General features: G+C 47.1%; 1 protein-coding gene across 2 annotated transcripts in view; it reads left to right on the top strand.

Annotated features, from left to right (window-relative positions):
• The first annotated feature begins 2,459 nt into the window (after positions 1–2,459).
• TBXAS1 (thromboxane A synthase 1) overlaps positions 2,460–16,171 on the top strand; it is an 88,279-nt gene continuing 74,567 nt past the window's right edge. The window contains exon 1 of one of the 2 annotated variants that reach the window (XM_077267154.1): positions 2,460–2,586. The gene's annotated coding sequence lies outside the window, so the exon portion shown is untranslated. The remainder of the gene's footprint in view (positions 2,587–16,171) is intronic. The other variant, XM_077267153.1, reaches the window with a different exon arrangement.

Below are 16,171 nucleotides of genomic sequence, written 5' to 3'. Positions count from 1 at the left end.
TGGTGACTGTGCCCTCTGGTGGTGACACGCGGGATAATGATGGATTTTCTGCAGTTCTGGCTGCACAGCGCCTCTGTCCTTGGTGTCTGCGCCCTCTGGTGGTGACACGCGGTATAATGATGGATTTTCTGCAGTTCTGGCTGCACAGCGCCTCTGTCCTCGGTGTCTGCGCCCTCTGGTGGTGACACGCGGGATAATGATGGATTTTCTGCAGTTCTGGCTGCACAGTGCCTCTGTCCTCGGTGTCTGCGCCCTCTGGTGGTGACACGGGGGATAATGATGGATTTTCTGCAGTTCTGGCTGCACAGCGCCTCTGTCCTCGGTGTCTGCGCCCTCTGGTGGTGACACGCGGTATAATGATGGATTTTCTGCAGTTCTGGCTGCACAGCGCCTCTGTCCTTGGTGACTGCGCCCTCTGGTGGTGACACGCGGGATAATGATGGATTTTCTGCAGTTCTGGCTGCACAGCGCCTCTGTCCTTGGTGTCTGCGCCCTCTGGTGGTGACACGCGGGATAATGATGGATTTTCTGCAGTTCTGGCTGCACAGCGCCTCTGTCCTTGGTGACTGTGCCCTCTGGTGGTGACACGCGGGATAATGATGGATTTTCTGCAGTTCTGGCTGCACAGCGCCTCTGTCCTTGGTGTCTGCGCCCTCTGGTGGTGACACGGGGGATAATGATGGATTTTCTGCAGTTCTGGCTGCACAGCGCCTCTGTCCTCGGTGACTGCGCCCTCTGGTGGTGACACGCGGTATAATGATGGATTTTCTGCAGTTCTGGCTGCACAGCGCCTCTGTCCTTGGTGACTGCGCCCTCTGGTGGTGACACGCGGGATAATGATGGATTTTCTGCAGTTCTGGCTGCACAGCGCCTCTGTCCTCGGTGTCTGCGCCCTCTGGTGGTGACACGCGGGATAATGATGGATTTTCTGCAGTTCTGGCTGCACAGCGCCTCTGTCCTTGGTGTCTGCGCCCTCTGGTGGTGACACGCGGGATAATGATAGATTTTCTGCAGTTCTGGCTGCACAGCGCCTCTGTCCTTAGTGACTGCGCCCTCTGGTGGTGACACGTGGGATAATGATAGATTTTCTGCAGTTCTGGCTGCACAGCGCCTCTGTCCTTAGTGACTGCGCCCTCTGGTGGTGACACGCGGGATAATGATGGATTTTCTGCAGTTCTGGCTGCACAGCGCCTCTGTCCTCGGTGACTGCGCCCTCTGGTGGTGACACGCGGGATAATGATGGATTTTCTGCAGTTCTGGCTGCACAGCGCCTCTGTCCTTGGTGACTGCGCCCTCTGGTGGTGACACGCGGGATAATGATGGATTTTCTGCAGTTCTGGCTGCACAGCGCCTCTGTCCTTGGTGTCTGCGCCCTCTGGTGGTGACACGCGGGATAATGATGGATTTTCTGCAGTTCTGGCTGCACAGCGCCTCTGTCCTCGGTGTCTGCGCCCTCTGGTGGTGACACGCGGGATAATGATGGATTTTCTGCAGTTCTGGCTGCACAGCGCCTTTGTCCTCGGTGACTGCGCCCTCTGGTGGTGACACGCGGGATAATGATGGATTTTCTGCAGTTCTGGCTGCACAGCGCCTCTGTCCTTGGTGACTGCGCCCTCTGGTGGTGACACGCGGGATAATGATGGATTTTCTGCAGTTCTGGCTGCACAGCGCCTCTGTCCTTGGTGACTGCGCCCTCTGGTGGTGACACGGGGGATAATGATGGATTTTCTGCAGTTCTGGCTGCACAGCGCCTCTGTCCTTGGTGACTGCGCCCTCTGGTGGTGACACGCGGGATAATGATGGATTTTCTGCAGTTCTGGCTGCACAGCGCCTCTGTCCTTGGTGACTGCGCCCTCTGGTGGTGACACGCGGGATAATGATGGATTTTCTGCAGTTCTGGCTGCACAGCGCCTCTGTCCTTGGTGACTGCGCCCTCTGGTGGTGACGCGCGGGATGGCAGCTCGTACACGGTGGAGACTCCTGAGATCTCAGCGACTTGGAAAAACAGGGAAACGCCGAAATTGCAGCTCAGGGCCGAGTACTTGCAGCATTTTCCGTTCCCCTATGTAACGTCGTCCACACGTTGCGGTATTATTTTTTTTCTTGGGTTCTTAAAGCATCGACGTCTCTGTCCGATCTGCGTCGCGTCCATTATCTGCAGCGTTTTTCATCCATTTCCGACTGCCTGATAAACGCATAAAAAAAGGAAGAAAAACACAAGAGCGACGGTGAGATCTACAGGTCAGGACTCAGGAGTGAAACAAAGTAACGGAAACAATGTATCACTGACGTGTAAATATTGCGCCAGGAGGATGGAAAGTGTCAGCGACTCTGCGACATTTACAACCAGGAGGGAACAGAAACGTCCACAAATCGGGAGATAAACGTGAATAGACACTACGTCATAAACTACAACTCCCAGCAAGCTCCGCTCTCACTTCCGGCTCTCTGGGCGCCTGGGAGTTGTAGTGTTCTCTATGAGCCGCTCACACGGCCACGCCCATCCCAGAAGCCGCAGTTTGGTGTCTGGCGCCACCTGGTGGCCACAATGGTGTATTACAGAGACAGTGACAGCTCTAGTGACCGGTGAGTGCAGGGGCTCCGTCCTCGGGGGGCGGCGCGGGGGAGGGGGTCCCTGCTGTCTCTCCAAGACCTGGAATTGATAGAGTCTCTGCAGTGCATTTTTAAAACTCTTTTCTTTCCTGGTGCTCCAGTATAACGGGAACACTGGTTATCAGCGGGGGTCGCAGGGCTGAAAATAATTCCTTCACTTCATGCAACATTCATCGCCCTCCAGGGACACGATGGGTTAAGGGGAGCAATGAGAGAAAGGGTTAACGGCAGCTGGCAAGCAGTGGGTTAATGGGAGCTGGCAGGCAGTGGGTTAACGGCAGCTGGCAGGCAGTGGGTTAATGGCAGCTGGCAGGCAGGGGGTTAACGGGAGCTGGCAGGCGGTGGGTTAACGGCAGCTGGCAGGTGGTGGGTTAACGGCAGCTGGCAGGCAGGGGGTTAACGGCAGCTGGCAGGCAGGGGGTTAATGGGAGCTGGCAGGCGGTGGGTTAACGGCAGCTGGCAGGCGGTGGGTTAACGGCTGCTGGTCGCCTCCGAGCTCCTGTTAATCCGCTAGTAATTGACCCAGTTGGTTTATCGGAGCTGGGAGACGAGAGGTTAACAGCGGTCGTCCTCTCACGGCGCCTATTAATCCATTGGGTGAATTAGTCCTGGGAGGTCGGGGGTTAACAGTCCGGGAGGTGAAGGGTTCAGAGGGTGCATCAGGTCCCGGGGTTCTCTGGTGACGTTTTGCTCTTCTGGTGATTTCAAGGGTTAAAAATGGCACAAAATTTCCCGGACACTAAACTGGAGCGTCGCTGTCACCGCGGCAACATCCGCCCGTTCTCATCACCCCCAAAGAAATCGGCGCAGACCCCTTCACAAAAACTGGAAATGCGAGGAAAAAATGTCTGCGCGCGCCGTATCGTACAGTGCAGCCGCCGGGTGTGAACGGGACCCGACCGGTGCGACATCGGCTTCTCCGGGGCCGAGAGAAATAAAACCTCGTTTCTGCTGCGGTGGTGCCCAGCCCATTAGTCCTGGAGGTGCTGAAATCCTCTGTGCTGCGGTGACTCCACCACTGACATTGGGTGTAAGATCCGCGCACACCGCAGACCTGCAGTGACGTCTCTCCACTCGTTTCGCTGCAGTCTCCTTTATTTCCTCTTATTTCGCACCTTCTCGCCTTGTTGCGCTCAGTATCGGTCACGGCCACATTCCTCACATTCTCTGCCGCTCCTTACCCTGAACTATAAATGCAAAAAGGGCACAAACTACCCTCGAAATAGCGCCACCCAGAGGACACCGCTAATAAACGGCAAAACGCAGGAAACATGCGACTCCTCGACAATCCAATCAGGAATATTGAAAATGGAGAGAAACAGAAGCAAAGAATGAGAGGAAAAGTAAATATAGAGGGGAAGAAAGGTGAAGGAGAAAACCGTGAAACGGAAGGAGTCAGACATTAGTCATCTCTGAGACCGCCGGGAATGGAGGGCGACGTGCGGGCAGAGAGGAAGAGACAAGACAAAGACATGTTCTCCTGTACGGTAACCTGCACGTCCAGACAGGTCCACAAAAAAAGGAACTGACTGATCAACTCCGCAGCGAGAAGGAGCAGAAACACAACATAAACGATCTAATACTATAATACCGCCACATGTACAGGAATATAGCTACTATAATACTGCCCCTATGTACAAGAATATAACTACTATAATACTGCCCCTATGTACAAGAATATAACTACTATAATACTGCCCCTATGTACAAGAATATAACTATGCTACTACTGCTCCTATGTACAAGAATATAACTACTATAATACTGCCCCTATGTACAAGAATATAACTACTATAATACTGCCCCTATGTACAAGAATATAACTACTATAATACTGCCCCTATGTACAAGAATATAACTACTATAATACTGCTCCTATGTACAAGAATATAACTACTATAATACTGCCCCTATGTACAAGAATATAACTACTATAATACTGCCCCTATGTACAAGAATATAACTACTATAATACTGCCCCTATGTACAAGAATATAACTACTATAATACTGCCCCTATGTACAAGAATATAACTACTATAATACTGCTCCTATGTACAAGAATATAACTACTATAATACTGCTCCCTATGTACAAGAATATAACTACTATAATACTGCCCCTATGTACAAGAATATAACTACTATAATACTGCTCCTATGTACAAGAATATAACTACTATAATACTGCTCCTATGTACAAGAATATAACTACTATAATACTGCCCCCTATGTACAAGACTATAACTACTATAATACTGCCCCTATGTACAAGAATATAACTACTATAATACTGCTCCTATATACAAGAATATAACTACTATAATACTGCCCCTATGTACAAGAATATAACTACTATAATACTGCCCCTATGTACAAGAATATAACTACTATAATACTGCCCCTATGTACAAGAATATAACTACTATAATACTGCTCCTATGTACAAGAATATAACTACTATAATACTGCTCCTATGTACAAGAATATAACTACTATAATACTGCCCCTATGTACAGGAATATAACTACTATAATACTGCTCCTATGTACAAGAATATAACTACTATAATACTGCCCCTATGTACAAGAATATAACTACTATAATACTGCTCCTATGTACAAGAATATAACTACTATAATACTGCCCCTATGTACAGGAATATAACTACTATAATACTGCTCCTATGTACAAGAATATAACTACTATAATACTGCCCCCTATGTACAAGAATATAACTACTATAATACTGCCCCTATGTACAAGAATATAACTACTATAATACTACCCCTATGTACAAGAATATAACTACTATAATACTCCTCCTATGTACAAGAATATAACTACTATAATACTGCCCCTATGTACAAGAATATAACTACTATAATACTACCCCTATGTACAAGAATATAACTACTATAATACTGCCCCTATGTACAAGAATATAACTACTATAATACTGCCCCTATGTACAAGAATATAACTACTATAATACTGCCCCTATGTACAAGAATATAACTACTATAATACTGCCCCTATGTACAAGAATATAACTACTATAATACTGCCCCTATGTACAAGAATATAACTACTATAATATATAATACTGCCTCCTATGTACAAGAATATAACTACTATAATACTGCTCCTATGTACAAGAATATAACTACTATAATACTGCCCCTATGTACAAGAATATAACTACTATAATATATAATACTGCCTCCTATGTACAAGAATATAACTACTATAATACTGCTCCTATGTACAAGAATATAACTACTATAATACTGCCTCTATGTACAAGACTAGAACTGTTACAGTTCATAAAGGACAAAGATGTGGTTAAGGCTAATTAGGACATATGGTTTGGTGGTAATGTCATATGGGAGGACAGTGGCGGTTTAGCTAATTAGTGCTGAAGGTGAGCAGGTTGTAGATAAAGGGAACCTGTCACCACGAGAATACATACCAATCTGTTGGCATCATGTTATAGAGCAGAATGAGCTGGATAGACAGATATAACGTTTTGTGAGAAAAGATTGTTTTTTCTTAAATTAAGCTGATTTTCTGTCCAGTGGGCAGTTTTATCAGTGATTGACAGCTTTCTTTGTATAAGTGTGTATGCACAAATATCTGTCAGTCAATGTTAAGACCGCCGACTGGACCATAAATCCCAGAAAGAGCAGAAGTTTAAATCTCAGGTTATACTGAATCTTTTCACTCAAAACTATATATTAGTCTACTTAAGTCCTCCTGCTCTATAACAAGCTGCCAACAGATTGGTCTGCATTTTGATGTTGACAGGTTCTCTTTAATAAGGTAGGACAGTGTTATGATTATAATGACTATAATTATAGTTCACAAGGGAGGACGGTGTGGCGGTTATAATTCATAAGGGAGCGCAGTGTGGGGTTTATAGTTCACAAGGGTAGATGGCATGATGGTTATATTTAATAAGGGAGGATAGTGTGTCGTTTGTAGTTCACAAGGGTAGATGATGTGATGGTTATATTTAATAAGGGAGGACAGTGTGGTGCTCCTAGTTCACAAGGGTAGATGACATGTTGGTTTTATCTAATAAGGGAGGACAGTGTGGTGCTCGTAGGTCTCAAGGCTAGATGGCATGGTGGTTATATTTAATAAGGGAGGACAGTGTGGTGCTCCTAGTTCACAAGGGTAGATGACATGTTGGTTTTATCTAATAAGGGAGGACAGTGTGGTGCTCGTAGGTCTCAAGGCTAGATGGCATGGTGGTTATATTTAATAAGGGAGGACAGTGTGGTGCTCGTAGTTAACAAGGGTAGATGGCATGGTGGTTATATTTAATAAGGGAGGACAGTATGGTTGTTATAGCTCATTACGGAGGTCAAAGTGTTGCTTATAGTTTATAATAGAGGACTTTGTTGTAGCTATAGAAACAACATAACAGGGAGTCCTGTGTTGTGAACTCTGTTTTCGGGCTCCCTCTTGTGGTCACAGGTGGTATTGTGTGAGTTTTGTTTTTGGGCTCCCCCTGGTGGCTTTGTTTGTTATCCTGCGGATCTGTGGCTGATCAGCTGCCTCGTTATGCACTAGGGAGTTTCCTATTTAGCTCTGCTTCACCTCCACTTGTTGCCGGCTGTCGACGTATTCAGTGCTATTCTGGTCTCCCCTGATTATCTTCGTTTTCAGTCTCTTCTGGAGAAGCAAAGTTTCTGTTTGATTATTTTTTGCTCATCAGTCTGCAATATTATTTCAGTGTATGATGAGTTTAGTCCAGCTAGCTAATATGTGAGTTCTTGCTGCTGGTAAGCTCTGGGGTACGGAGTTGCTTTCCCCGCACCGTTAGTTGGTGCGGGGGCTCGAGCGATCTCTGCGTGGATATTTTGCTTAGGGTTTTCTATTGACCGCACAGCTCCCTTCCTATTTTCTGCTATCTAGTGTTAGCGGGCCTCATTTGCTAAATCTATTTAATCTCTGAGTTTGTGCTTTCCCCTTAACTCACCGTTAATATTTGTGGGGGGCTTTTCTATATCTTTGGGGTCATTTCTCTGAGGCAAGTAAGGACTTTACTTTCCCTCTAGGAATAGTCAGTTTCTCAGGCCGTGAAGAGACGTCTAGGATTTTCAGGTAACGTTCCACGGCTGCCTATACTTGTTTGCGGATAGGTTCAGGTTTGCGGTCAATCCAGATACCACTTCCCCAAAGCTGGTCGTCGGTTTAGTTACTTAGCTAGTCAAACTTGCGATCCTTGCCACTAGGATCATAACAGTACAGCCGGCCCATAAAGTGTTAATTGCATGGCAGAAGCAGGAGAAGAGAAGCCTTGAGGACTTTTTTTTTTGTTGTTGTTGTTGCCGTGTGTCTAGCTGCTGTGGCTAGCTTCTCTCCTCCTCTTAATCTTGGTGTGGCTCTGAGTTCAGCTGCTGACATGGATATCCAGAGTTTGGCCTCCAGTGTAGATCATCTTGCTGCAAGGGTACAAAGTATTCAGGATTTTGTTGTTCACAGTCCTATGTTAGAGCCTAGAATACCTATTCCAGAGTTGTTTTCTGGAGATAGATCTAGGTTCCTGAATTTTAAGAACAATTGTAAATTGTTTCTTTCTTTGAAACCTTGTTCCTCTGGTGATTCCGTTCAGCAAGTTAAGATTATTATTTCTTTCTTGCGCGGCGACCCTCAAGATTGGGCCTTCGCATTGGCGCCAGGGGATCCTGCATTGCTCAGTGTGGATGCGTTTTTTCTGGCCCTTGGATTGCTCTATGAGGAACCTAATCTTGAGAACCAGGCTGAAAAGGCGTTATTGGCCCTCTCGCAGGGGCAAGATGAAGCAGAGGTGTACTGCCAGAAATTTCGGAAATGGTCGGTGCTTACTCAATGGAATGAGTGTGCCCTGGCTGCAAATTTCAGAAAGGGTCTTTCTGAAGCCATTAAGAATGTCATGGTGGGGTTCCCTACGCCTGCAGGTCTGAATGAGTCAATGACTCTGGCCATTCAGATTGATCGGCGTTTGCGGTAGCGCAAACCTGCGCACCATTTGGCGGTGTCTTCTGAACAGACACCTGAGTCTATGCAATGTGATAGAATTCTGACCAGAAGTGAACGGCAAAATTATAGACGGCAAAATGGGTTGTGCTTTTATTGTGGTGACTCAGCTCATGTTATCTCAGCATGCTCTAAACGCACAAAAAAGATTGATAAATCTGTCACCATCGGTACTTTACAGCCTAAGTTCATTTTGTCTGTTACCCTGATTTGTTCCCTGTCATCTTACCCGGTTATGGCTTTTGTAGATTCAGGTGCTGCCCTGAGCCTGATGGATTTGTCATTTGCCCGGCACTGTGGTTTTGTTTTGGAGCCTTTAAAATTCCCTATTCCACTAAGGGGTATTGATGCTACACCATTGGCTATGAATAAACCTCAGTACTGGACGCAAGTGACCATGTGCATGACTCCTGTTCATCAGGAGGTGATCCGCTTTCTTGTTCTGCATAATTTGCATGATGTTGTCGTGTTGGGTCTGCCATGGTTGCAGACTCATAATCCAGTCCTGGATTGGAAAGCAATGTCTGTGTCAAGTTGGGGTTGCCAGGGAATTCATGGCGACGCTCCTGTGGTGTCAATTGCTTCATCCACTCCTTCTGAGGTCCCTGCGTTTTTGTCGGACTACCAGGATGTATTTGATGAGCCCAAACTCAGTTCTCTACCTCCTCATAGGGATTGTGATTGTGCTATAAACTTGATTCCTGGTAGTAAGTTTCCTAAGGGACGACTTTTCAATTTGTCAGTGCCGGAGCATGCTGCTATGCGGAGTTATATAAAGGAGTCTTTGGAGAAAGGACTTATTCGCCCCTCCTCCTCCCCTCTGGGTGCGGGATTCTTTTTTGTGGCTAAGAAGGATGGTTCCCTGAGACCTTGTATTGATTATCGCCTTCTAAATAAAATCACGGTCAAATTTCAGTATCCTTTGCCATTGTTATCTGATCTGTTTGCTCGCATTAGGGGGTCTAGTTGGTTCACCAAGATAGATCTTCGTGGTGCGTATAACCTTGTGCGTATAAAACAGGATGATGAATGGAAAACTGCATTTAATACGCCCGAAGGCCATTTCGAGTACTTGGTGATGCCTTTTGGACTTTCTAACGCTCCTTCTGTCTTTCAGTCCTTCATGCACGACATCTTCCGCGAGTATCTGGATAAATTTATGATTATGTATCTGGATGATATTCTGTTTTTTTCTGATGATTGGGAGTCCCATGTTAAGCAGGTCAGGATGGTGTTTCAGGTCCTGCGTGCCAATGCTTTATTTGTGAAGGGCTCAAAATGTATTTTTGGAGTCCAGAAGGTTTCTTTTTTGGGTTTCATTTTTTCCCCTTCTACTATTGAGATGGACCCAGTCAAGGTTCAGGCTATTCATGACTGGACTCAGCCTACATCTGTTAAGAGTCTTCAGAAGTTCTTGGGTTTTGCTCATTTTTACCGTCGTTTCATCGCTAATTTTTCTGGTGTTGTTAAGCCTTTAACGGATTTGACCAAGAAGGGTTCTGATGTTACTAATTGGTCTCCTGCGGCTGTGGAGGCCTTTCGGGAGCTGAAGCGCCGGTTTTCTTCGGCTCCGGTCTTATGTCAGCCAGATGTCTCTCTTCCTTTCCAGGTCGAGGTTGATGCTTCTGAGATTGGAGCGGGGGCTGTTTTGTCGCAGAGAAGCTCTGATGGCTCTGTGATGAAGCCATGTGCTTTCTTTTCAAGAAAGTTTTCGCCTGCCGAGCGAAATTATGATGTCGGTAATCGGGAGTTGTTGGCTATGAAGTGGGCATTTGAGGAGTGGCGACATTGGCTCGAGGGAGCTAAGCATCGTGTGGTGGTCTTGACTGATCACAAAAATCTGATTTATCTCGAGTCGGCCAAGCGGCTGAATCCTATACAGGCTCGTTGGTCGTTGTTTTTCTCTCGTTTTGATTTCGTGGTCTCGTACCTGCCTGGTTCGAAGAATGTGAAGGCTGATGCTCTTTCTAGGAGTTTTGTGCCTGACTCTCCTGGAGATTCTGAGCCGGCTGGTATCCTCAGAGAAGGGGTGATTCTGTCTGCCATCTCCCCAGATTTGCGACGAGTGCTGCAGGAGTTTCAGGCGGATAGACCTGACCGTTGTCCACCGGAGAGACTGTTTGTCCCAGGTAGATGGACCAACAGAGTTATTTCCGAGGTTCATTCTTCGGTGTTGGCAGGCCATCCTGGAATATTTGGTACCAGAGATTTGGTGGCCAGGTCCTTTTGGTGGCCTTCCTTGTCGCGGGATGTGCGTTCCTTTGTGCAGTCTTGTGGAATTTGTGCTCGGGCTAAGCCTTGCTGTTCTCATGCCAGTGGTTTGCTGTTACCTTTGCCTGTCCCAAAGAGGCCTTGGACGCACATTTCCATGGATTTTATTTCGGATCTCCCTGTCTCTCAGAGAATGTCTGTCATCTGGGTGGTGTGTGATCGTTTTTCTAAGATGGTCCATTTGGTGCCCTTGCCTAAGTTGCCTTCCTCCTCCGAGTTGGTTCCGCTGTTTTTTCAAAATGTGGTTCGTTTGCACGGGATCCCGAGAATATTGTTTCCGACAGAGGATCCCAGTTTGTGTCTAGATTTTGGCAGACCTTTTGTGCTAAGATGGGCATTGATTTGTCTTTTTTGTTGGCCTTCCATCCTCAGACGAATGGCCAGACCGAGCGAACTAATCAGACCTTGGAAACCTATTTAAGATGTTTTGTTTCTGCTGATCAGGACGACTGGGTGGCTTTTTTGCCATTGGCCGAATTTGCCCTTAATAATCGGGCTAGTTCTGCTACTTTGGTTTCGCCTTTTTTTTGTAATTCGGGGTTTCATCCTCGTTTTTCCTCGGGTCAGGTGGAGCCTTCTGACTGTCCTGGAGTGGATCTTGTGGTGGATAGGTTGCATCAGATTTGGGATCATGTGGTGGACAATTTGAAGCTGTCACAAGAGAAGGCTCAGTGCTTTGCCAACCGCCGTCGCTGTGTGGGTCCCCGACTTCGCGTTGGGGACTTGGTATGGTTGTCTTCTCGCTTTGTTCCTATGAAGGTCTCCTCTCCTAAGTTCAAGCCTCGGTTTATCGGTCCTTATAAGATTTTGGAAGTCCTTAACCCTGTGTCTTTTCGTTTGGACCTCCCTGCATCGTTTGCTATTCATAATGTGTTCCATCGGTCGTTGTTGCGGAGGTGTGTGGTGCCTGTGGTTCCTTCGGTTGAGCCTCCTGCCCCTGTGCTGGTTGAGGGAGAATTGGAATACGTGGTGGAGAAGATCTTGGATTCTCGTATTTCTAGACGGAGGCTTCAGTATTTGGTAAAGTGGAAGGGCTATGGTCAGGAGGATAATTCCTGGGTTGTCGCCTCTGATGTTCATGCGGCTGATTTGGTTCGTGCCTTCCATGTGGCTCACCCTGATCGCCCTGGGGGTTTTTGATGAGGGTTCGGTGACCCCTCCTCAAGGGGGGGGTACTGTTGTGAACTCTGTTTTCGGGCTCCCTCTTGTGGTCACAGGTGGTATTGTGTGAGTTTTGTTTTTGGGCTCCCCCTGGTGGCTTTGTTTGTTACCCTGCGGATCTGTGGCTGAATCAGCTGCCTCGTTATGCACTTGGGAGTTTCCTATTTAGCTCTGCTTCACCTCCACTTGTTGCCGGCTGTCGATGTATTCAGTGCTATTCTGGTCTCCCCTGATTATCTTCGTTTTCAGTCTCTTCTGGAGAAGCTAAGTTTCTGTTTGATTATTTTTTGCTCATCAGTCTGCAATATTATTTCAGTGTATGATGAGTTTAGTCCAGCTAGCTAATATGTGAGTTCTTGCTGCTGGTAAGCTCTGGGGTACGGAGTTGCTTCCCCCGCACCGTTAGTTGGTGCGGGGGCTCGAGCAATCTCTGCGTGGATATTTTGCTTAGGGTTTTCTATTGACCGCACAGCTCCCTTCCTATTTTCTGCTATCTAGTGTTAGCGGGCCTCATTTGCTAAATCTATTTCATCTCTGCATTTGTGCTTTCCCCTTAACTCACCGTTAATATTTGTGGGGGGCTTTTCTATATCTTTGGGGTCATTCCTCTGAGGCAAGTAAGGACTTTACTTTCCCTCTAGGAATAGGTAGTTTCTCAGGCCGTGAAGAGACGTCTAGGATTTTCAGGTAACGTTCCACGGCTGCCTATAGTTGTTTGCGGATAGGTTCAGGTTTGCGGTCAATCCAGATACCACTTCCCCAAAGCTGGTCGTCGGTTTAGATACTTAGCTAGTCAAACTTGCGATCTTTGCCACTAGGATCATAACAGTCCTGTGTAACATAGAAACCCCTGGGAGAGCAGTATAGTGCAATACCACTCCAAATAAAATCAAAAAGTTTATTTAGACAACAATCTTTCAAACCTGTTTTCCAAAAATCACAGTAAAAAGCAGATATAAAGCCGCGTGAACGGAATCTCAGCGTAACCTTAGAGATAGAAAATGTAAATGCACATTTTCCTAGTAAATCTTGAATGCAAGATGGTCCATGTAACGTACACGATCCAGAGACGATCAGACATATGTCTAGTAAGTATGGAGGAATAAAACGCAGCATTCAAAGACTGTAGAGACGACGCTCATTAATGTGTCATCAGGAGAAAGCATAGAACGAATCCCCTTAGCGCCACGAGAAGTATGAGAGTCCTATAGCTTCACCAGCGGTGATGACACAAGGTAAAGCAACCAGCCAGAGACGTGGGATAAATGCGCACAAACACCCTCTGGAATAGGTGTTAGGAGGCATGTTGCGTGTTTGCACGTGATTACAAACATGTAAAAAGTAATCAAAGCACAAGTGTCCACCTAACACATTGAAGAACGGCCCTAAATGTATCCTGAAGAGATGAGTGTTCTCTAACCAAGCCCAAGTGCTAATATTAATGATATAGTAACATGGATTCAACAGCAGCCACAGGTAAGTAAGGAGATAGACTGACATATTTAAAGTGCAAGTGCAAAAAACATGCTGACGAAACAGTAAAATATACTACATATAAAGTGTCACGACTCACACCGTGATTGTCACCAGTTGTCACGATCCCTTAGCCGCTGCCACCAATTGGTCACGAAATCCACAGGGATTCCTGACCACTGTCACCAATATGTCACGGATTGGGGTGACTTTAGACCAACAGACGGCTATCACATGTGCAGGGGGGCTTATCTTAGTTATCCCTCCACTGCCACAATGTGATGAAAAAACACATACAAGGCTAGGGACCTCTTAGTGTACAGCAGGGGCTTATTTTAGGTATCCCACTGCTCTTCAATATACCACGAACTGCAGGGATTTTTGTGTATCCCGCTTACAGTTCCACTTAAACCTTGCAGCTCTCTGGCGCCCCCCTTACTGTCAGGTCAGATTAGGTACTGCACCTAGGGTAATTAGTCGCCAGAAAGGCTGCCTGCTATGTACTGGCTATTGGGCACGCTGCAGCGACGCGATACTACTCCCGCTCAGGCAGGAACAATAATTATCAAGCCGCAGTCGCTACAGTGACACCCAAAGGCCTGCACAGTACACGGTATTACTGCCACCAGCTTCGATTAAACGGGTCCGAAGCTAACCCAAAACAGTAGCGTAAATTCCCTTCAGGAAGACTTAGGGTACGTTTTTAGAGCATGGAGAAAGAACTGGCATGAACTAATATACCCCACAAAATGTAGGCAGTGCTTTATCAAAATATTTTACAAAGATGTTACAAATGAGACAATTGCAAATATGTACAAGGTAATTATAAAAAAAACAGGGAATAACATGAGAAATAACACTTACAGTTGTTCAAAGCATTGCAGGCAACAGGCTAGGGGAACTTTCCATCTATCCCAGTGCATCAGGGCGTGCACTCTGGGCTCTTCAGGTAAAAAACTCAAATCTCCCCCTCTTGGACGCCGGCCAGCACTTAAAACCTACAGCCTGTGACCTCACAGAAAGGGCTGGCTTTTCCAATCCCTCCTACCTCTTCTTTTTTACTAACAGGGCATGAAATATATCTGATGCCCGTAACTTCGCTACAGAACATGTCATAATCTTACCATACCCAGCATTCATCTCGTATTATCACTGGCATTCTAGTGAGATCAAATATGCCCTGTCTGGGATACATATTTACAGAGAAATCCCTACTTCTTCACCAGATGGAGTTAGACGCCCGTGTTTAGAGTGATGGGTAGGTCCACCGAGTGGAAGTAAGAATATGTAGTTTCGTGCTCTTAACTTAGATGGTTTGCTTAATATCTTACAAAAACCAAACAAAGAACTTTCATGGATTCTAGAAGTTTCTCATCCAGTTTAAGCTGGTCACTTTCCACTACAGGAAATGCCGGTCGTAAATACCTTGGTGCGGGGGGATGCGGGCTTGTGAGCTGAAGTCAGGCATTTGCAGCTAGAAGCAATAAAACTTGTACACTCATTGACAAGACAGGCTGAACACAGAGTGAAGGGGGGGGTCACTGCCCACCCTATGTGTGCTGGCAGAGAAACTAACTTATATGATATTTCATACCATATCGTGACACCTCCCCCTTTTGGCGTGCGCTACGGCGGCAGAACCTCTCGGTATGCCTCCATGCGCACCTCCATGGGTTCACCCTGGTGGGAGAGTCCGTCTGCATTCCCATGCTCTTTGCCCGCTTTGTGTTTAATGGTGAAGTCAAATTGCTGAAGGGCAAGGCTCCAGCATAGCAACCTGCCATTGGTTCCACACATGGTGCTTAGCCAGCACAGAGGGTTGTGGTCGGTCACCACAGTGAAGGTGCGACCGTACAAGTAGGGCTGCAAGAGCTGCAGGGCCCAGACTATGGCCAGGCACTCTTCGATGGTGGAGTAGGCCACTTCCCTCGGCAAAAGTTTCCGGCTCAGGTACAACACGGGGTGCTCTTGGTCCTCCGAGTCAACCTGGCTGAGCACAGCACCAAGGCCAAACTCGCTGGCATCAGTCTGTACCAAGAACGGTCGACTGCTGTCGACTGCTTTCAACACAGGGGCGTTGCACAGTGCGGTTTTCAACGCCTGGAAGGCCCCCTCACAGCCATCTGTCCAGTTGACGATGTGGGGTAGCTTCTTCCTGGTGAGGTCCATCAAAGGTTTTGCCAGGCTACTATAGTGCTGCACAAAGCGCCTATAGACCCTGCAGTGCCCAGGAAGGACATCACCTGTTTCTTGGTCCCAGGAGTGGGCCAGTTCACGATCGCGCCCACTTTCTCAGGCTCTGGCTTCAGGGTGCCTCCGCCTACCCGGTGCCCCAGGTAGTGGACCTCACTCATGCCCATCTGGCACTTTCCCGGCTTGATAGTCAGTCCTGCTCGGTGGATTCACCTGAGCACCTCCTCGAGATGCTGCAGGTGTTCCCCCCAGGAGGGACTGAAGATGGCAATGTCATCCAAGTACGCCACTGCGTACTTCTCCAGTCCCTGAAGCAGGAGATTGACCATCCGCTGGAAAGTGGCAGGGGTATTCTTCATGCCGAAGGGCATGACCGTGGACTCGTACAGTCCAAAGGGTGTGATAAAGGCAGACTTCTCCTGTGCCTCGGGGCTC

This window comes from Ranitomeya variabilis, chromosome 5 (assembly GCF_051348905.1).
Source record: "Ranitomeya variabilis isolate aRanVar5 chromosome 5, aRanVar5.hap1, whole genome shotgun sequence".
In the NCBI taxonomy this organism is placed as follows: domain Eukaryota; kingdom Metazoa; phylum Chordata; class Amphibia; order Anura; family Dendrobatidae; genus Ranitomeya; species Ranitomeya variabilis.
This window is presented reverse-complemented; position numbering and strand designations above follow the sequence as displayed.